The sequence below is a fragment of the Aythya ferina genome (assembly GCF_964211825.1).
Source record: "Aythya ferina genome assembly, chromosome: 1".
In the NCBI taxonomy this organism is placed as follows: domain Eukaryota; kingdom Metazoa; phylum Chordata; class Aves; order Anseriformes; family Anatidae; genus Aythya; species Aythya ferina.
In genome coordinates this window covers 87,703,989-87,727,156 of record NC_140296.1, presented here as the reverse complement: position 1 = coordinate 87,727,156, position 23,168 = coordinate 87,703,989, and the positions used below count along the sequence as shown (strand labels likewise).

Here is a 23,168-nt window from a genome sequence, read left to right as displayed (position 1 = left end):
TGCTTACTTTAAATTCCTTTTTCTGTGTCCTGTCGTCTGTTATAAAAATTGATTTGAGGTTTGTGAGCAGCTTGGTAACTGGATGTTTGGAGGAAGGAATAATACATCCTAAAAAAGATGATTTTTTTTTTATTATTATTTCACAAACCTTGCAGACTTCAAGAATATCCCTGTCTACTGTTCAGTCTCTGATACTAGAGTGGCATCTACTTTGGTCAGCGTTACCTTGAGTCTACTATGTCATTGTACAGTAAAGTTGAAAGGATTTAGATCTCAGGTAACATACAATGATATGTAGGCAGCTTTATATAATTTACTCCTTGTTACGAGTAAATCAATGTTTGCTTTAAAACAGAGTCTGCAAATGTGATAGCATGCAAGTTTTTTTCAAAATCTCTATTTTCAGTAACTTCATTGTGTTTCTTTTTTTGAAATCAAGTATCAAAATGTATGCAAGGTAAATATTTTTGTTTCCTTATCAAAGACTGCATTCTGGAAGCAGTAATTTTTGCAAGATGAAAGGGTACAGTTTAACCATGTTGTAGAGAACTGGCATAGTGAATTTTATGAAAGATGCAAGAATAAGATTTGTGTTTTTTGTTTGCTTGTTTGTTTTTAATTATTTCTATTTGCTTAAAGGTTATTACTAAAGCATTAAAAAAATGAAACTTTGTGACACAACTTTGTTTGCTGATGGTTCAGGAATACTTGACAATGACTAAATGTTTTCAGGATTTGAATTATGTCTAAAACAAGTTTCATGGGTAGCATAAGGTCAGAAGGATCATGAGATTTTTCCAATTTGGTCATGAACAGTTGGATGCAGCTATGAGAAATTTAAGCAGAATTCCAGGCATTTAGCTTAATTCACTCTCAAAATTAAGCCTAAAAAAAACAAATCTACATTTTCTGTCTTATTTTACTTCTCCCTCTTTCTCAGCATCTTCCTATGAAGACAAATCACTTGCTGCTGCTACTAAGGTATTGGTGTCCTGGAACTACTTCAAAAAATATTGAGGACAGATGACACATGATGTATTTCAAATCAGCACATATATGCAGTTAAAGGAAAGAAACACGAACTGCCACAACTGAAAAAGTAGAAGAATCATGGAATCTCTAGAAGAAATTGCAACTGTCTGGAAAAAAACACAGGTCCAAAAAACGCACAAACAATATTTATGGATGTACAAGATGCTGGATGGCTAAAACAAAACAGCTAAAATCAGATGATGAACACACACACAGACAAAAAAAAAACCTGCACAAGTACAGGTTTTCTTTAATCACTTTCTAAGTAAGGAGGTAAGGAGCTGCGAGTGCAAGGAACATCAGCAGCCAGTACACTGCTGAGTACTTCTGGGCAGAGTTGCTCAGACTAACAAGAGCAACACATCCACTGATTGTCTTTTTCATGGAGTGCTGGCAACAGCCATGTCTTTAACCACACCAAGTTCAGTTATACAGAACTTCCTTAATGAGAAAATGTTTCTGTAAGAAGTCCATTTTAGGATTAAAGAAGTTTTCTCTGTAATAAGAAAGAAAACACATCTGTAACTCGTGAGTTGATAATCTATGTTACTTCTGAGAAAGTTTGGGTCATTATGTAGAACTAACTGTACTTTAGCATTTTTCAAATTAGAAAACACTGCCATGACTTTAGGAGTCTTTCAGTAAGACAGCCATGCTTACTGAGGGAAGAATTAAGTACAAACAACACAGTTTCTAACTGTGCTCTAAGATGGGCAGCTAGCAAACGTGACGCCCATCTACAAGGAGGGCCAAAAGGAGCGTCCAGGAAACTACAGGCCTGTCAGTCTGACCTCAGTGCTATGGAAACTCATTATGCTCATGGAGCAGATTATCTCGAGTGCCATCACGCAGCACTTACAGGACAACCAGGTGATCAGGCCCAGTCAGCATGGGTTTATGAAATGCAGGTCCTGCTTGATGAGCCTGATCTTTTTGTATGACAAGGTGACGTGCTCAGTGGACAAGGGAAAGGCTGTGGATGTGGTCTACCTAGACTTTGGTAAGTGTTTTGACACCAGTTCCCACATCATTCTCCTGAAGAAACTGGCTGCTCATGGCTTGGACAGCTATTTGCTTCATTGGATTAAAAAATGGCTGAGTGGCTAGGCCCAAAGAGTTTTGGTGAATGGAGTTAAATCCACCTGGAGGCCACTCACTAGTGGTACCCCCAGGGCTCAGTAGCAGGGACAGTTCTCTTCAATATCTTTATCAATGATCTTGATCAGGGTATCAAGTGTACCCGCAGTAAGTTTGCAGACAACAAATTCAGTGCAAATGTTGATCTGTTCAAGGGTAGGAAGGCTCTATAGATGGATCTGTATAGGCTGGACAGATTGGACAAGGACACCTGTATGAGGTTCAACAAGGCTGTGTCCTGCACTTGGGGCACAGCAACCGCATACAGTGTTAAATGCTGGGGGAAGAGTGGCTGGAAGCTGGCTGGCAGAAAGGGACATGGGGGTATTGGTCAATGAGCCAGCAGTGTCCTCAGGTGGCCAAGGAGGCCAACACCATCTTGGCTTGTATCAGAAATAGCGTGGCTAGCAGGACTACAGAAGTGATAGTTCCTCTGTACTCGGCTCTGGTGAGGCTGCAACTCGAATACCATGTTCAGTTTTGGGTCCCTCACTACAAGAAGGATATTGAGGTGCTGGAGCATGTCCAGAGAAGGTCAACAACCCAGTATGTCCAGAGAAGGTCAACACGTAACTCCTCAGGCAGAAGTCTTAAGTTGATAGATCTGAAGGCTGAAGAAAAAGACACACACGCACACAAAATGTTCAATCTGAAATTTCATGGCTTTTAAAGACATGTACAGGAGTTTTCCTGTTCATAATCAGAGACTTCTAGTTTCAACTGCAGAACAGTTTTCTCAGCTTTGTATATTCAATGCTTTATTTCCATACCTAAAATTCTGATTGCAAAAGTTATTCCTGTGCAGTTTGATTATCAAATCCAGGAATAGGTTTCTTAAATGCCCTATTCAGTTGAATTCCACCTTTAAAAGTTCTTTTACAGAGCTAGGACATATTTCTGCAATGACACACAGCTTTTATTCTCTTCACCTTGGTTTTTCCTTCCCTCCTTGGTTCAGTCACAACTTTCTCTGTGGATTTTGAGACAGGAAACCATGCTGGCTATCTTATAGCTGCCTCCTTTCATTAGCTATTCAAGGTGATAATCTTATGACTATAACTGATGAGGTATTTCAAAGTTTTTTCTTTTACATAAACAAGTTACTAAATCAATATTTGGCTAAGTCAGCTTCCTATCATCCTATCAATATGCATAGTTGCAGAAAATAAATTACTAATAACCTCTAAAACATCAATTTACTCTTACCAATAATTTTCTTCAGGTATATTTGATTAAATTCATTATTGCTGAAACTGTGGAAAAAATGTGTGGGGTAACTGTTAAGTTACTACTGTGGAATTCACTCTTCCATATAATACTTTTCCTTTGGCAGATTAACTATATTTAGTGCTTTACTGATCCTTGTGTGCTTTTCTTTTGTTCACACAATACAATAAACATATTGTTAATGAAAACTTTTCAGAATCCTTAATGGCACTGACTTACTAAAGTCTTACTTTTCATTGCCGTTATCTACATGACTGACTGCTTTTGTAAATGAACAAATAAAAGTTACCACCTTATGCTGGGAAAAGATAGTAAGCCTCAGGTTCAAGCATAATAGAAAGGGAAAGGTCTTCTTAAAGAAGAATATTTTCATTTCAGGAAATGAGAATCTTTTGAAAATGTATTTTAAGCACATTAAGTATGCAAAAAGTCACTTGAAAATGTTAAAACAAGTTCAAATATATTGCATCTATCAATGAGGGGAAAATTAACAGCTAAATGAAGGAAATCTATAACCTGATTTTCAAATTCTTCCATTACTTAAATTAAGAATTAAGATCTGTTAATTATGGATTGAGTTGCCATACTACACTTTGGCCATAAGTTTTCTTCCACAAAAATAAAAATAAAAATAAAAATAAAAATAAAAATAAAAATAAAAATAAAAATAAAAATAAAAATAAAAATAAAAATAAAAATAAAAATAAAATGTGGATACCTAGCAATTTTCTAATGGTAAATTTAAATTTACCCACCCCTCTCCCACCCACCCCCCCCAAAAAATAAAATAAAAAAAATTCTCTTTAGTTACCTTTGAAAGACTAAATATGGAACCACAGAGTTCTCTTTCAGCAGTCTGAAAACCAACAGGTGGTCTTTCTAAGATCAATTTTAGTCTGATGTTTAACCACCAGAGGCTCCTATTAGAAGTGCAAGATTAAATAGTTGACAAATATATAAAAAAAAAAAAAAAAAAAAGAAAAGAAAAAAAAAAAAAAAACAACAAAAACACAGGTGAACTACTAAACTATAATAGCACAGAATAAACACACTGATTTTAAAGACCTAATACATTGTTTTAAATTTCTATTCCTTTGTATTCAGCAAATTCTCATGAATAACAAATATTGATTCATGGATGACTGGATGATCTGCTAAACAAACAAACAAAAAAAACAACAACAAAAACAAAACATTCATAATGCATATTCGTAAAGCTTGTACTTCTAGGTCATGGTACGGCAGAACACTGTTAAATTCTGGCATCATTCTTTTAGTACAATTAATCCTAAATATTCTGTAGTATCTCAGTGCTCCTGCTACCATGGCTTCCAGAATTCAGCTGGCCAATTCTGTCTTTTAAAATTACGATAGGTATGATTTTATCCAAAGCAAAATGTGATTTGCATATTTCTTATATTTTGTGCAACAAGTGAGGTTTCCTGAATAGCTTTTGAAACAAAGCTATTTGATTCTGTAGCTTAATCCTTCATAGAAGATTTAAAGAACTCTGAGGGGCAAATTTTGGCTTTATTTATTTCACAGAATCATAGAATCACAGAATCACAGAAGTGTCTAGGTTGGAAGAGACCTCAAGATCATCAAGTCCAACCTCTGACCTAACACTAACAAGTCCTCCACTAAACCATATCACTAAGTTCAACATCTAAATGTCTTTTAAAGACCTCCAGGGATGGTGACTCCACCACTGTCCTGGGCAGCCCATTCCAATGCCTGACAACCCTCTCAGTAAAGAAGTTCTTCCTAATATCCAACCTAAAACACCACTGGCACAACTTCAACCCATTCCCCTCATCCTGTCATCAGGCACATGGGAGAATAGACCAACCTCCACCTCACTACAGTCTCCTTTATTGTACTTATAAAGATCGATAAAGTCGCTCCTGAGTCTCCTCTTCTCCAGGCTGAACAAACCTAGCTCCGTCAGCTGCCTCAGCTGCCAGTTGCCTGGGACCTCCCCTGATAGCCAGGACTGTTGACAATGATGGTTGGCAGCTTGGCCAGCTCCTCTGCCAGTTCTCTCAGTGGATCCCATCTGGCCCCATCAACTTGAGTTTATCCAAGTGCCGTAGCAGGTCGCCAACCATTTCCTCATGGATAGTGAGGGCCACATTCTGCTCCCCATCCCCTTCCACCAACTCAGGGTACTGGGTATCCAGAGAGCAACTGGTTTTGCCACTAAAGACTGAGGCAAAGAAGGCATTAAGCACCTCTGCCTTTTCCTCATCTCTTGTAACTAAGTTCCCCCCACATCCAGTAAAGGGTGGAGATTCTCCTTCATCCTCTGTTTTTCGTTGATGTATTCGTAAAAACATTTTTTGTCGTCTTTGACGGCAGTAGCCAGATTGAGCTCCAGATGAGCTTTGGCCTTTCTAATTTTGTCCCTGCGCTGCCTTGCAACATCCTTATAGTCCTTCCGAGTGGCCTGCCCTCTTTTCCAAAGATTATAAACCCTCCTTTTTTCTCCTAAACTCAAGCCACAATTCTCTGTTCAGACAGGCCAGTCTTCTTCCACGCCGGCTCATCTTTGGGCATGTGGGGACAGACCTGCACCATTAAGATTTCCTTCTTGAAGAGCGCCCAGCCTTCCTGGACTTCTCTGCCCTTCAGAACTGCCTCCCAAGGGACTTTTCCAACCAGTGTCCTGAACAGTTCAAAGTTGGCCCTCTGGAAGTCCAATACAGCGGTTTTACTGGTCCCCCTCCTGACTTCTCCAAGAATGGAGAACTCTACCATTTCATGGTCACTCTGCCCAAGACAGTTTCCAACCACCACATCTCCTACCAGTCCTTCTCTGTTTGTGAACAGAAGGTCTAGCAGGGCACCTCCCCTTGTAGGCTCACTAACCAGCTGCGTCAGGAAGCTATCTTCCACGCTCTTCAGAAATTTCCTAGACTGCTTTCTCTGGGCTGCGTTGTGCTTCCAGGATATGTCAGGGAAGCTGAAGTCCCCCACAAGAACAAGAGCTGATGATTTCACAACTTCTGTCAGCTGCCTGTAGAACTCCTCATCAGCTTCCTCATCCTGGTTTGGAGGTCTATAACAGACCCACACCAGGATGCTTGCCTTGTTGGCCTTCCCACTGATCCTAACCCATAGGGACTCAACCTTATAATTCCCAGCCTCAAGTTCCACAACACCAAAACTCTCTAATATAGAGAGCCATGCCACCCCACTTCTGTGCTGCCTGTCCCTTCTGAAAAGCCTATAGACAGACACTGCAGCACTCCAGTCATGAGAGTGGTCCATTTATATAAGGCAATATCAGATCTACAGTTTAGCTATTTCAGTAAAGCAAAACAATTTAATTAAATATTTGCCATAGTAATTTCTCCAAAGATTTCATCTAATTAGCAATTCTAATCCACACTGATGTGCACCAAGACACAATGATCAACTGGAAACTCCTGGTTTTAAGTCTTCTTCTTTCTGTGTAATGTTTGCATTGTTTCAGGGACTGCAGCAATGCACAGAAGATTTATTTTTGTTTAAGAAACAAAATGTTTTAGTCTGCCTTTTACAATATATTTATTGTGTAAGTGTACATTAATTTACCTATCATAAATGTTCTTATATAAAATGTGGACAAGTACTCATTTGTTAATCTTGTCCATACATGTTGCACCTGCTTCTTAGTGGCCGGTGCAAGAGGCAGTATAAAGGAACGTGGGATGATTTACATTACCTGAACCAAAGAGGAGGCTGAACACATGCCAGCATGGTGGGGGCTGAACACCTCCATGAGCCTCCCTGCCCCAGGTAGCGCCAGCTGAGCTCCTGGAACTGGAGATAGCCTCTCACCTTCCAGTGTTGCTCCCACTGCACGTGGTGTTTGAGTACCCATACTCAAAACTGCAACTTATTCCCAAATTATATAGACATTCAAAGAGAGAAATCACTTCTAGATACAGTACTACCTCTTGGTCTTCCACTTCCAACCCTGTTTTAATTTTTTCCCACTATATTGCGTAGTCAGGCCAGGAATCAGGTACAGCCCAACAGTAAATGAGAGCTGTGAACATTGAATGCTTGCAGATGTTTGGCATCATGGAAAGAAAGATACAGAACAGCTGGACCCGAGGTGACAAATCTCCATACAAATGTACTCACACTTTGCAGGTCTAAATTTGTGTATCATATGCAGACCAATAGGCACAACCTGTACCTAGAGACACACTGCCCCAACTAGGAAAGATGTCATGACTAGGAAGGAAGAAGCGCTTCTGAAACACTTGGAAGGCTATAAATTAATGTGTAAGATAAAGGTGTGGAGTCCCTCAGAACTAATTTGGAGACAGAGAGGAACCCAGGAAGAAAAACAAAATTACATAGTTAATTAATTTTATTTTAATAAGAAAGGCTATCTATGCCCTCAGTAGATGGAAAGATTATTCCTTTATTCACCTGGTTTTCATATCAATTATAATTGAGCTTAGTAATAACATATTTATAGTACTGTTGGTCTGTGCTCATTTGGTTTCAAATACCATATACCAAATTGCCATGATAGATTATTTTGCCCTTTAGGCTTCTAATTTTCATTTTAATGGCTATGTAACATATAATGAAAAACAAATATGGCATTGCAGGTTGCTGGAAAATATTTCCAAAGAAATTTGTCAGCATAATTTCAAGATTGCTTTACACATGATCCTGAGTTCCAAGGAAAACAAAGCAGTTGACATTTACTATTTTTATTTGGCTTTCATAGCTTAATTTTATGTATCTTTTGGCTCTAATGTATACAGCAATTGGCACTGATTCTAACAAGACCATGGCTACTTACTAAAAATTAAGGAAAAATTCCAAACATTCAGTGTGCAATGTCAATAGCAATGTCTTCATCCCAGTGACCTTCCCTCCTTTCAAGGTCTGTATTTTTGTGCTCCTGCCTGGAATCACCATATTTTACATTTAGTAATCACTTGCTGAAGAACGCTTTCTTATCTGTATATTCTGGCCTGCTCATAAGCAATAGAAAAAGAAGTTGACTTAGAAAATGTGCATGAAATCAGCAGTGAAAGAAGTGAACTAAATAAAAATATATATATATTAAAAAAAAAAAAAAAAACAAACAAACTTTGAATTCCATTGTGTAGATTCCTTAATTCTCCAAATCAGATCTTTCTAGTAACACTAGGATTTAGAATAGCTACTTCCTGGATGCTTCTGTGGGAACATAAGTTTATCTAACTCTACTATATTGCTGGGAATTTTCCCTAAAATTAAGATTGGCACAGTATTTCTAATAGATGAAAGTTGCTGCATACATAAAAAGCTTGCATGACTTGGTTTAAAATAACTGTTTATTTATACTCTATTTTATTCACAATTTACTCAATTTATTTTGTCTTTCCAATGGAATAATTTCTTACTAGAAGAAGGAGAAAAATAGTGAAGTCAGTTTCATTATTGTACCAAAGAAACATTTCATGAATATATTCAATCTGTGTTAATGGATTTTAACACATTTTTACTATTCTGCAATAAACTGCTCATAAAGTTTTTAATTACCAAAGCAGTATCCAAAATACACAACAGAGAGGTGTAGTGTTGTAGCAAAGATTATTTCCTTATGCATTTAATTTTGGCTCACAGCAAAGATTATTTCCTTATGCATTTAATTTTGGCTCACAAATGCATCCACAGGTATCTGTCTGTACATAATATAAGACCCAATTTTATAAATGTATGTAATTTGGGTAAATGGCTGTTCCCAAAACAATTTCTTCACATTATGTTTCAGTTAAAGAAATTAAGAAATATCATGTAGCTCATATATCCCTGATATTCATCGCCCGATGTTGCAGAATGTGAAGTACATTAAGAGACCTGTATGGCGTAGCTGCCTGAGGTCAAATACTGTCCAGAGAGCCTACAAATAAATTCCTTTGCCATGTGCTTTTTGCCTTATAGTGGACTGTGTATTGCATTGTATAAAACAGTCACTACAGTTTGATTCATGTGGTACTTATCAAAAACTATTTTCTATCATGCAGACTTCTATCCATGCCATGTCTGAAGGATGTGTGATGTTCCCATCCTCTTTGTCCTGTAGTATCTGTTAAAAATAGAAATATAATAAAGTTAAATATTCCCAAGTGATGGGAGGAATCCAGGCCTAGTTTTATCTTGGCCATCCAAGAAGAGTTAAAAAAATGTCCTCTACCACCTGATGTAACCTCACAAACTGGATCCTGTTCTGACCCAGGGAGCCTTTCCTAATGTCCTGTTGACATCCTTAAAGCCCTGTTCAGGTTTAGACTGACTAGATGGTGACTGATCACTTCTGTGGTCTCCTTCCCCTGAGCCTTGTTTAGGAAGATCCTACATCCCTGTTGATCCTCATGTGGAACCATATTTCTGTCAGGGGGTTATGCTTTGATGTTTACCTGCCTGCAGTCAGGTAGCATGTTTGTGTTGAGGCTGGTCAGAAGTGGAACTGTATCTTTCAGGTAATGGCATACATTACTGCCTACAGAAATTGCTTACAGTTTGGTTAAGGGATAGAATGCACATGAGATGATGTGGGCTGATTTCCTCTGTATTACAGACTATTACAGTTCATTCACTTTCTTCTCCATTACACCTAATTACTTGTTTTTGATAAAGTATTTCTTACAAAAAAAGGTATTATATATTCATCTAAACACATCAAGAGACCTAGAATTACTCTTTTAAGTAAAATCTTCACAAACCTCTAGAAAGATAATGCTGGCTGGCAATCTCTCAGAGATACCCCAGACAAAATAAAGATAATGTTATTTTACCTCTTTAGTTAGCTAATGTGTCCTCCACACCTTTGACATTTTGCATGTTCTGTGTGGAATAATATTTAACAATCTGAGAATGACAAATCAGGGTTGCAGCTTCTGGAAAAATGTGAATCTTGATTTCATGGTCGTACATGGAATATTTTATGTGTTTTAGCAGAGCTCCTTACTTCAGTGTAAAATAACAAACCTAAGAAAGCTTTTCTGCAGCCAAGAATAAAACATTTGCTGAAGGATACTCCTTGGAAAAAACAACAGCATATTGAGGCAAAAGAGAGGAGTTTCTTGTTGCCTTGGAGGGAGGATGGAATAGTTTTCTTATTGTATAAATCCCAACTTTTAACTGATTCTCCAAAGCAGATGTCTGTCTCTGAAGAAGCTGAGACACAGCACTGATGTTTTTCTTTTCTTCAGCTTCTGCAATGAGTCACATGTAGTTTGGCACTCTCAGCTTGAAGCAGAACTGCAGCAACTTGAAGGCTACCCCAAAACTATATTGCAGTTCTCATTATGATGGGAAATGCCTTCAGTTTCTTCTGTTTCAACAAAATAGAGAAATTGTTTCCTCGAGATTATGACAGAAGTATGTAGTATTCAAAATCTGAAAATGCAGCTAGCTGCACTTTTTGTATTCAAGATGTGAGATATGTTCATCTGATTCGTGTCAGTATGGAACAGTGCTAGGGCCGCATGGTATGATGAATGTGACCTTCTGTCTTATATACCCTTGTATAACCACAAGTGTAAGAAAAACAGAGTGGTTAATGTATATAAATCTTGTATCTTGCAAAGGAATGTTTTAGCAATTCATGTCAATAGAGAGCTTGAAGGGAAAGGTATTTGCAGGCTTTTCCTTGAAGTCTCTGATATCTGGGGGGTTTCAGAATAACTGCTAACTATTATGACTATTGCATGGGACACTGTACAAGTCTCTGATATCTGGCCAGGAGATTAAGGAGACAGGGAGAGCTGAAGAACAACTAAAAGACAAAGCTTGCAGGGGATGTTGCACAAGTCTCTGACATACAGCCAAGTTGGACAAAGGAGGACAAGAGGGAGGAAGACTATGAGCCTTCAGCACGAGAGACCCCCAGAGACCTCCAGAGGGACCACCGGAGACTGATACGCATGCTCCAGTAGGAGGATTTGGATTCCAGAGACTAATTATAATAACCCTGTTTTTTTTAGAAGTACTAATGAATATGTATAAGCCTAGGAGCATAAAAATCAGCTGCTTTATGTAACTGGTGTGCGTCTTGGTGGAGCAGAGACTCCCAGCGCACCCAGCGCTGTTTGCTTACCTCTATTCCTTTAATAAATTGTAAACTTTGATTACAGTCCTATTTTGAAGACTGAGCCATTTATTACAAAGACAACAATAGTCTAGGGATGATTTTGTGACTTCTTTGCTGACAAACAGCAAACTTTTTCTTATGACTTCTTTTTAATTGTTATTGCTGATCTCACTTTTAGAAGTTCCTGATTATTTGTGCAAATCAATGTGCAGGATCAGACTGCATCCTCTGAAGGGACAGTGCCAGTAACTGCCAGCTGCACTTGAAGCCCAGGAAAGGGTAGTTTTTAATCTGTTTGTGTTGTGGTTTAACCCGGCAGGCAGCTAAGCACCACACAGCTGTTCACTCACTTCTCCCACCCCCTTCTCTACCCTCAGCAGGATGGGAAAGAGAACTGGAAAAAAAAAAAAAAAAAAAAAAAAAAGTAAAGCTCATGGGTTGAGATAAAGACAGATTAATATGACAGAAAAAAAAAAAAATAATAATAATTAAAAAATAATAATAATACATACAAAACAAGTGATGTACAATGTAATTGCAAGTTGGTTCTCTAGTTCAGCTGCAGTGCCTGTCATGGGGTTGGATGAGCTGCAGTGCCTGTCACCAGAGTTGGATAAGATCCAGAGGCATTTTATTGAAGGTGCCAAATAGTGTTGAATATTGTTTGATACGTGAAGGCCAGATCCCAGCAGAGTGCAGTGAGCTGCACTCTCAGGCTCTGCCAGGACTGAGGCATACCTTTTCAAAACATTCTGCCAGCTTTTTAGGATTCTTCATTTGTTCAGGGGTGAACTCCAAAACCATTGGAGGTGACATGATAGATACCATATCCTGCCACACACCTTTCCATTGATAAACATCCTGCCTCAGGGCAGATCTCTGGGTAGTACTATTACATAGTTGTCTAATAATAAACGAACTCAAAACACATGTAGGAAACATAGCAATAGGATCTTGCTAGTTTGAATATCTCAAGAACATTCAAAATTTTCAAAAACTATTTTAAGTCACCTGTAGCAAAGACTGTACTTGCTAATAGTTTCCATGGTAAGGTTGCTAAGAGTGAGAAAGATCACCATACTGAGTACAAATATCAGATTAAGTTCACGGTCAGTGTAATATGAACACATGCTATATACAAACTGGCAAAACCATAAGCAAACTTAGGCCAGTCCTCAGAGGTGATAAACATCAAGAAAGGAATCAAGAAAAACAACCCTGAAATCACATAAAATAGCATTGTGAATGAATAAATTCACAATGTAAATGAATTTATAGCATTGTGGCAAGCAACTAATTCATATAATGCTTATAACACAACTTGTTTTAACACACTCTGATTATCTCAACCCTTCATGCCACACATTGTGTTTTAACACAGCAGGCAGCTAAGCACCACACAGCCATTCACTCACTACTCCCTGTGGGATGAGGGAGAGAATCATAAAAAGGGTAAAACTCACAGGTTAAGACAGTTTAAGAGGACAGAAAAGGAACAAAAATAATAATAGCAACAACAACAATAACAAAAATAAAAATAATATACAAACCAAGTGATGCACAATGCAATTGCTCACCACCCACCAACTGATACCCAGCCAGTCGTCGAGCAGCAGCTGCACTTCCTGGCCATCTCCCCCAGTTTGATGCCCTATGAGATGGAACATCCCTTTGGCCATCCTGGGCCAGCTGTCCTGGCTGTGTCTCCTCCCAAATCCTTGGGCACCCCCAGCCTCCTCACTGGCAGGGCAACATGAGAAGCAGAAGGGTCCTTGTCTCTGTGTAAGCACTACTCTGCAACAACTAAAACCTCCGTTTGTTACCAGCATTATTTTTCTCCTAAATCCAGAAGACAACTCCAGACCAGCCACTATGAAGAAAGTTAACTTTATGTCAGCTGAAACCAGGGTAATTTGGCTGATACACAGTAGCAGAGTGGGGTTTGTTTTCTTGGATTCCTGGGATGTTTTCTTCATATCTTTAAAATGTAACTGATACTGCTAAGCGCGGTATCCTGTGCTTGGTTGTTTCAGTGCTGCAGCAGTGGCAGGCACGCAGCACACACAGCTCACTAGTGGGGAGATGGCACATAGCCTGCATGTCGGGGTGCAGCCACAGTCAGATGTATTTGATATCAGATGGCAGCACTACCATCTGGGAAGCCATCACACTGAGCTCCTCCCTCACCAGTGACACACAGGGACAGAAGGCAGCTACATTGCTGTGCTGCAGGCATGTCCTAGTGCAGGGTTTGGGGACTGTGAGACACCAGACAGGCTATCAGTGTTAGCTTAGCTTTCCAGAGGACAATCCCAAGGAGGTTTGAAGACAGGAGCTGTAAAAAGTTTGAAAATCCTGACCCAACCTTTCCTGCTAAAATATGCACCAATGACTTTTGCAAGTTTTATGCCTGCAGCACCTGACCAGGGACTTGATCACAACAAGAATGATCCTACTAGTCTTTAGGAAGGTTAAAAGAGGAGTATGACAGCCAACTAAAACAGCAAAAGGTCAAAACTGAGCTAATGATAATAATCTAAATGGGAATTTGAATGGAGCTCTGATGTTAACGCTCCTATACTTTTAATACGTGCCATAGGATTTCTAATAATAACAGTGTCTAGGATCTCCACTTGCTCTTTTACAACACCAACAATGCCAGCTGAACAGTTCCTGTTAACCCTATACTAAGACAGATGTTCAGAAGTTAATCACAGGGGTGTTTCAACACCCAAGTTCTTCATTGTGATCTCCTCTTTAGCATGGCATAGTTCAATTATGTTGGTTTCTTTTATCACAGTTTAAAAGCAAAACTCATCTAGTTTGTATTCATTTTATATTCAAAAGTATACCCAACTTATATTGATTTCAGCTTTTGTTCAATGTCATCAGATTAAGAAATTTTGTGTTCTTCATAGATTTGCTGTGATGTTGTGCTATAGGGTTGATTTGGAACTTGTAAGGATTTAGGTTTCTCTGACCTAAAAAACAAAGATTGAAAAGGGTACTTTTTCTTAAGGTTTTGTTGTTTTTGTGTCTTTAGTTCTTTCAAGTCCAACATTGTTAAGGCCAGATTAGTAAATAATTGTGCTGCTCCGGCTTTCCATGAGAGATGGGAAGCTCCACAGAGGAATATTTTGGTACAGAAAGAATGAGCAGCACTAGTACAATGCAAGTAACAATAATCCATGTTTTTTCAGGATGGTTTGTTCCCAAAAGATTAGATTTTGGGCCAACATTACCATTAAGAGAGGGATTATTTCTGCTGTTAATTACAGAATTGTCTGCAGACTAAGGCTTTGTGTATGTGTAAAGTTATCTAAATGTAGTTTTTTTTTACCTTTAGTGAATCTTTGTTGTTTCCAATATTCCGTAATTTCATGCTGCTAATGTTTTTCTGTAAGCTTTGTTATTTTAGAAGTTTGAAAGTGACTTTTATTCTTTCAGCTGCTGCTCATGAGACTGAGAAAGGAAGGATACAAGCCACAGACAATACAGAACAAAAAATAAAAAAAATAAAAAAAAATATCAGGGTTATTGGAATGATAAAGTTGTGTTCTAGCTACAAATCCTGGTGCTTCCAAGGGAAAATCTGTGGAGCTTTCCATAGTCTCAGAGTCTCCCTATTGATAAACTATAGTAAAAGTTGCAAATATAATTTAGCAGCTCCTCTTGCTTGTGCTTCCAAATGAATAGGATGTCAGTTACAGAAGACTGTGGGAGACAATGACAGATACAGTGTTGATGGTGTTCCCATAATATGGTGTGCAAGGTCTGTGAGTCAGCACTTTTGCTATAATGGATTTATTTATACACTTTTTCCAAAACAGAGCTGATTTGACAAGTAACTCAAGTAAAACTGAATTCTGCTGTAACAAATGTCCATGAGAACATGCTAACTCATCACTGATCACATGATTAATCAATATCTGTCTGTTACTGCAGGTGTGCTTCTCTGCACCTCATGGGTTTGCCATTTTATTTTCCAGAATATCTGAAGTAGTCTGAAAGATGGAAGAAGGTAAGTGGACATTTTCAATTAAGAAAGGAGAAACATGAAAGGAGTCAGTACCTATGATGTATAGTTTTTGCCTGAAATTCAAAATGTCATTTTCTGAAAGATGTATTTTGTTATATATTACAAATTAGACTATGTTATATTTTAGACATGTAGTAAGTCAGAGTTCCATTTGGCTTACAGCAAATCTAAACTTGGCCTACATTAATTTTCACTATTTTAAAGAATATCTAACATTTTTAAGAAAGCTTTGAGGAACAAAATAAAAACAGTATTAGGCTTTTGCGAAGACCTGTGACATGCCTGCTTCTGATATACAAGAAACTACATATAACAGAATCAGAAAGTGTGTAGAGAAGGGCTAAAGAGATGGAGCAAAGGACAACTTTGTAGTTAAGAACTCTACAGTTTGGAGAATGATGTTTGTGAGAGATACAAAGGAGAGTTATAAAAACAGTAGTGATTGGAAGAAAGCAGTTATGAAACTGTTGCATATTTAATGCAAACTATTTTTATAATTCTGAAACTGGAAAAGTAAACTGAATGATGTTTTTGATTCACTAAAGACAAGAAATTTTAAGCATTGTGCATAAGTAAATTGTAGAACACCTTGCTGAGTATGTTATTTATGTCAAGGTTTGTATAGTAAAACTACCTTTGAAAAAAATTCTCAGCAGAGGGATGGTCATAAACACAAAGCTACCAGAGCTAGCTCAGCTACAAGGTGCAAGCTTGAAAAGCAGAAAAGAGTAACAGTATGTTTGCTTTGTTCTGTAATCCTAGATCAGTTACTCTGCTGGGGATGTGGTACTGGATGTGTACATGTAGATGCACCACACATCCTTGTGTTTAAGGACTGGTTTATAGAAGAAAATTATTTTCCAAATAATGGAGAAAGAATGCAGTAGGCAATCTAATTCTACTTCAAGATGAATTGTGTGTAATTAGGTTTTTACAGACAGCTAGCCTATGCCCAGGACTGGATTTCAGTATGTTGACTGTATGGTAAAGTACGCATCTGAGGGAAAGTAGATGGTACAACTGATAACAATGATTAAATGTGAAATCAGTCTCCATTACTTTTTTCTTATGAACTTGTCTCATTTTGATTAAAAAATCTCTATGTAGTCTTTATGTACTGTAAAAGGCTGCAGAAATTCAATAGGAGATATGTAAATTAGACAGCATATAACGAGAAAATTGTAAGAGAAAAGAGGATGATCTGATTTTAAAAAATCACCTTATTCAGTTTGAGAGAAAAAAAAAAAAAAAAAAAGTGAACTTTCTGAAGAGGAAGACAAAAGTTGAATTGGTGTCAAACTATTTGTCAGTATTTAGCATAGAAATAGAAAGACTATAATTGAATTCAAACCTAAGCCAATGCTTCCCAATTAATAGCTTATAAGTTTGAAGGAGATGAAAATGAGGAGCAGGCAGAAGAAGAAAGAACTGATTAGGATATACCCTCACACACATATATACACACAAAACAGAGAGAGAATGAGATATTAAGTTCAGCAGAATATAATAGGGGTTGAAAATTTGCCTTCAACCTAGTTTAATATAAACTTAGAAAAAAAATATATTATTGTAATGAGGATTTCAAATACATGTACCTTCAATTATTTCCAGTTCATATTTGAATATAAATAATGCCTTCAGTTGGTACAAAGCCCTTAAGAAAATATGTCCATGTGTCATGGCTTTGGTTGTGTGGTACTTATCCCCCTTCCAGGGTTAAACCATGACACCATGGTATGCAAAGTGTAAGTTTAAAAGCCTTGCTTCAGGAACCTTGGTTGTTGTTGTTATGGAATGTTATTTGACTTTGTGTCAAGCTCTTCTTCTAGTTTCTTTTATAAAAATAAGATATAGTTGTATTACTTTTGGCTAGTCTTTTTAGATCTATAATTTAATGTCACCTGAAATATTTAGTAATATATCACTTATCCACCTCCTAAATGATTGATAAAAAGATACTGTACTCCTATTTTTTTAACTTGGACCTGGAGCCTCTTTTGTAGCTATTAACATCTGTGAAATCAGTGAGTCACCAAATGTTTTCAGTGAGGGAACTTTGCAAGATCAAACTCGACATGTCAGTGAAGAGTAATTTGTGATGATCAAGTAAAGATCACATCTAATAACCCTATAATAGCATGCTTACACAATGGTAGTAATGACTCTAGAGAGGGCATTAAGAATCATTGAGCAAATTACATGTGTTTTTAAAGTTTGTAACTTTAATTAGCTTGTTCTGTAATAGACAGTAATGTCTGCAAAACAGCCGTCATGCACTTCCCATCATTGGAAAGTATACGGAATGTTCTGGTACCTGCAAATTCAGTTTTATTTAGACTACTAATGAAAATAAAAATAAAAAATAAAAAATAAAAAAGTGAAAAAGAGAATAAATGAAGCTATAATGTTTAGACTAACACTATTTTCCCATGTAACACCCTTGTGAATGAACATAGTAAATTTGAACAGTACGTGTTTTCACCATCTGTGCTCCAATAACAATAGCAGACACCAAGGGAGAATATGGTACTTAAGTATATCAGGAAACATCAGTCTGAAGCTTTTAGTATGAACTGAATTTTTGGCTTTTGGTTGCCTTGTTCTTAATCTATGCCCTGTTCCCAATTAAATTGTCCTGCTGACAAAACTGTGAAACCTAACTTCCTGTGTCTTAATTTCTGCATGCTTGATTGATAAAGAACGTGTTTTACCATTATACATGTATATAGTTTGGGGCCTGTGAAAGACTAACCACATTATTATGGACTGCTACAGTCTGACTGGGCAGATGAGCTATATTAACTATAAGGAAAACTGCAGTTAGCATTACCATTAGGTCATGTTAGACCTTTATTTATTTCTAAATACAATTTACATTAATTCTCCTTTTTACAATCCAACATGATCTAAACTTAAAGATAACTAACTGGGTAGTGAAAAAATCCATACTCATCCATCAGTGGAGAACAATGGCAACAAAGAGAAAAAAAAATATAATTCTGAAATGAGAAATAAAATTTAATTTAATTTTGTGTGGAAGTAATTACTTTTCTTGCCACTGTTGAGTTAAGTTTTCATTTTGTCACTGAACTTGTCAAAGAACAAGAAAACAGCAGGATGCTTCAAATGCCATTTCATAATTTTGGAAAATGTAATAATGGAGCAGCAAAGGTACAGGCAGAGCCAAATGCTATCTTTTTGTCAGATGGGGAGAAAGAGAAGTGATGGAGAAAGTATAAGAAGGTGGACTTGAATTCAAATACAGCATGTACACTGCAAGACAGGTAGTTTTGTTACTTGACTTAAAAAAAAAATTATTAGTTCAATGCATGGAAACTCAGGAATCAGGAATTTGAGACATGTTGTAGAGCTTCTAACAGGTTTCTAAGTGTTCTGGTCAACAGATATGTCTGAACAGCAACATGTACATTTATTATGCTTGCTTACTATTATCAGCAGAATATGCTGACATTTTTGACACTGTCATATACAAAATATGCTGTAACGTGAAATTGGTTTGCAATTTTCCTCCAGCATTTGTGTCTTATTCCAAAAAGATACATTGTTTAAAAAAGAATAAAAATGAAAAAGAAAAAAATGAAAGTAACTTTAAAAATTGTGCTGTTTGGAAATCAAAGATGCAAATGATTTTTTTTCAATATAAATCATATAAACAGTTTTAACAAAAGAGCTTTATTCTGTAGTTGCCTTACTAATATGTGCTGCATTAGAAAACAAAGATTTAATTAACAAACTAATACATGCTATAATACTGAAAAAAAATAAATTATGCAGACTGTAGTGACAAAGTATCCTGTGTTGATATGTCTGAAAGGATGCCCATGTAAATTTAATAACTTTAATTCTTTTCTCTTATGATTACCTTAATACTATGATACAATATTTAATTTCATGATTGCACACCATTTATTGCTGTTTGCATGTAGAGAGTGTGAATGAAATTTGTACGGTATTTGTACATTTATTCCAGCATTTCCTTGTTTATTTGTTTGTTTTTTGAATTTAGGTATTTGGAATGATTTCCTTTGCAACAGTATTAATTTTCTTTGGACTCACCCGAGGGTGTACATGTATCTTTGTGTTTGTGTGTGTACGTGTATTATTTACTAAGTCTGGTAAAAACAAGCAAACCAAAACTTCATTGTGATATTTTCTCATTTTCTACATAGGTCATCTGGAAATCTGAAGCCCATACTGTTCAAGAAAGCCGAGTAATAGCCTTCAGAATTTTTCATTCTCTATGTGGTGCAGAACTGGGAAAGTCATAGTGATTGTGCTTTTCTCAGTCATTTGTCATCTGGATGCATCGGATCTAATTAATCTCTTCTGATTTGTTGCTGCCCAGCTCAGTATAGTCTCATTTTTGTTTTCCACTTTCAGATTTCTAATTCAGGCTGTTTTCTTTTCCCATCCATGTTTAAACTCTATTCTGTAACCTCTCAGCGCAACTGTGAGACCTTCCTTCACTTCACACATTTAAAGCAATCTACCTTACAACCCCAAGGGTTCTTGAGCCTTTTGCTCAGTTCCTGTATCCTTAGCTGGAAGTGAAGGTCATGTGAGGTAGTGTTCATCTACACACTTTATTTTACACAAGTATAAGAAGCAGGTATTGCTGAACGACAGTAACTCCATATTTGGAGTTATTCCATGGAACAGACATAAAAGTCCACACACAAAAATCACAAGATGTGTGTAATGTTGCTACCTCTGCCATCAAGCCTCCCTTTGTCTTACTTACAAGAGTACTTTGAATGTTCAAAACACTGTGGTTAGGAAACCTTTAGCTTTGATTTACCCTAAGCTCGAAGACAGATATGGTTTATTTGATGGAGATGTGCTAAAATAGAAGTTGTATTCCTCTTACAAGGAGAATTGCCTAGGCAGTTTTATGCTGTTGCTTAGGCTAAATCATGGCCTCTGATGTTTCCTCATTTCATCCATGGATGAAATAGAATAGCAAGCAAGAATAGAGTCAATACATTTGCTACTGCTTCTCACAGGCCAACCTGTTTGTTCTGTCTCACCAAATTATAAAATGATAACGTTTCTTCCAAAAAGAAAACCCTGCAAAAATGTTTAAATAAAATTATATGTGATGTCTCAAACATGTAGGGCAGCTGGAGAAGAGAGCCTCTGTTCACCACTCTGGTTTGTTCTGTGAATTTAGTAAAATCATTGTCTTTGTTGCTTTTGTTATCAATTTAAATGAGAAAGTATTTAAGCTGTACAGTGTCTCTTGATGTTTGCAAAAAGCCTGTAAAAATAAAAATAATTAAAAAAAAATCTTAAAAAGTGCCCTGTAGAAATAATAACATAGAATAAACATCATCAGAGTCTAGTAAATTCTAGATTCCAGCCACAAGTTTTCAGACTTTGCTTCTTTCGCCCCCTGCAGTTATAATGAGTTTTCTTTGTGTTATAGGACATCCCCTAAATGCTGGTCCACAGTTTTCTTGATAATTCTCACATTTCTTTTCTGAAGAAGTTACTGGAATTCTCACATTTCTTTTCTGAAGAAGTTACTGGAATTGCTCAGGCATGCTCTGGTACTGTATTCAGTTTGAAGCAACTATGGTTTCAGGAAACACATTTAAAACCAAATAACATATCCTATGTTTTTGGATAATTAGGATTTTTCAGTCATGGAAGCTTATAAAGTTCTCCTTTAAAAAAAATAGAGAGAGAGAGAGAGAGAGAGAAAAATTGTCTACTGATTAGTATCTTTTTTTTTTTTTCTTTTTTTTCTTTTTTTTTTTTTCTTAGGGGGCTTTAAATCCTTCTTTCAGTTCAGACTGCACTATATCCTAAGCCTGTAGAGTATAGTTTAAGCTTCCAAACTGCTTTCCATTTTGCTTTTATTGTAGTGGAAAAAAAAAAATAGTTAAGAGCAGCTTTCTTGCATGCTAGGATGCTGAGAAATCCAAGATTAAAATGTTTAAGAGGAGCAAGTATTTCAAACTATGTTAGCAGAATAATGAAAGAGGACTGAAGAAGAAAATGTTCCTTCTTCCCTCTTAGCTGTGAAGTCCATCATTGCCAAAGAAAGGAAGCAAACTGTAACAGACACTGTTCAGCTACAGCAAATGAAAACACAAATTATATAGCATTTATGCATGTATAATATGTAGACAGGGAATTGTAAGAGAATGATAGTGAACATAAAATATATTTCTGAATCTTCTGGAAGTAAAAGTCATACGAATAACTATATACTCTCTATGTGGAGCAAATTTGAAAATAACTGTTTTGCCTATAAAATTTGAGATGTTGTCTGTAATTGAAAATGTTCTCTTTGGCTACAGATTATGCCCCCAGTATTAACAAGGGACCAACTTTCCTGTGTGCTTTAGGCATTCAGAGAATAAGCAGTACTAACAAGAGACAAATGTGCCAGCATTACAGCTCAAAAGATACTAGCAGCCCAGGCAGCACCTTAACTACAGCTACCGTTCCTCTGTCAACAAGCTTTTAGCATGATATTCCGGTCTGATTTTCTATGACTGGCCTTTTCCAAGGTGAAAGGGCTCTTCATAGAATTTTCAAATAAGAGGCTATGATAACTCACACATTCAAAAAATGTGAATAATTCTGAATGGAAGGTCCTAGCTTGTGATAACAATCCTCTTCAAAATACAAAGTTTCTTCAAAAGGGAGCTTGGAGGCAGCCACGGGACTTTTGGAAATGTCTATGAGGTTGTTTGCAAAATAAATAAATAAATAAATAAATAAAAGAAAAGCATAGCTAAACTTTCTTAACAAGATGGGGTAAGAACTCTTGCATAAAACACTATCAGTGAATATCAGGGAGGAAGTCACGGGAAATTCTTGTTATCATTGTTCAGGAATAACTTTTTTTTTGAGGGTGTACAATCTGCTTCTGTTTTTTAATTGTATCTTTAAAGAGTGCTATAAAAAATAAAAACAATTTGGCAAGATCAAAGCAGTCCAGATGCTACTATTGTAAAAAGCACAGACAACTGATCAAAGAGTACCCCAATGAATTCAAATACGGATTAGAAACGAAATGAAAATGAGAAAGAAGCACTCTCCTGTTTTATTGTTAACCTTTATTACAGATGGAGGAATCACAGAAACTGATACAAAAATGTCACAAAAGCTACTACATTCTGTCTGAAAATACTAACTGGGAAGGGGCAACCCTGTCTGTATGTACAGATTAAGGTACAATATGCTGGAGAGCAGTCCCACAGAAATGTATCTGGGGGTTTTGTTCAACAGCAAGCTGAACATGAGCCAGCAGTGTGCCTTGATAGCCAGGAGGGCCAACCATATCCTGGAGTGCATCAAGCATGGCATTGTCAGCCAGTCAAGGGAAGTGATTGTCCTGCTCTACTCTGAACTGGTGTGACATCTGCTTGAGCACTGTGTGCAGTTTTGGGCTCCACAGTATAAGAAAGTTATAAAACTGTTAGAGACCATCCAAAGGAGGGCAACAAAGATGGTAAAGGGTCTAGGGGGGAAGACAATCCAAGTGGCTGAAGTCACTTGGATTGTTCAGCCTGGAGAAGACGAGATTTAAGGGAGACCTCATCACGATCTACAGCTTCCTCAAGGGGAGCAGAGGGGCAGGCGTTGATCTCTTCTCTCTGGTGACCAGCA

General features: G+C 37.1%; 1 long non-coding RNA gene across 1 annotated transcript in view; it reads right to left on the bottom strand.

Annotated features, from left to right (window-relative positions):
* LOC311439260 overlaps positions 1-13,375 on the bottom strand; it is a 35,051-nt gene extending 21,676 nt beyond the window's left edge. Inside the window, exon 1 of the long non-coding RNA XR_014694626.1 lies at positions 13,036-13,375. This is a non-coding gene — a long non-coding RNA (uncharacterized lncRNA). The remainder of the gene's footprint in view (positions 1-13,035) is intronic.
* Positions 13,376-23,168: the final 9,793 nt, after the last annotated feature.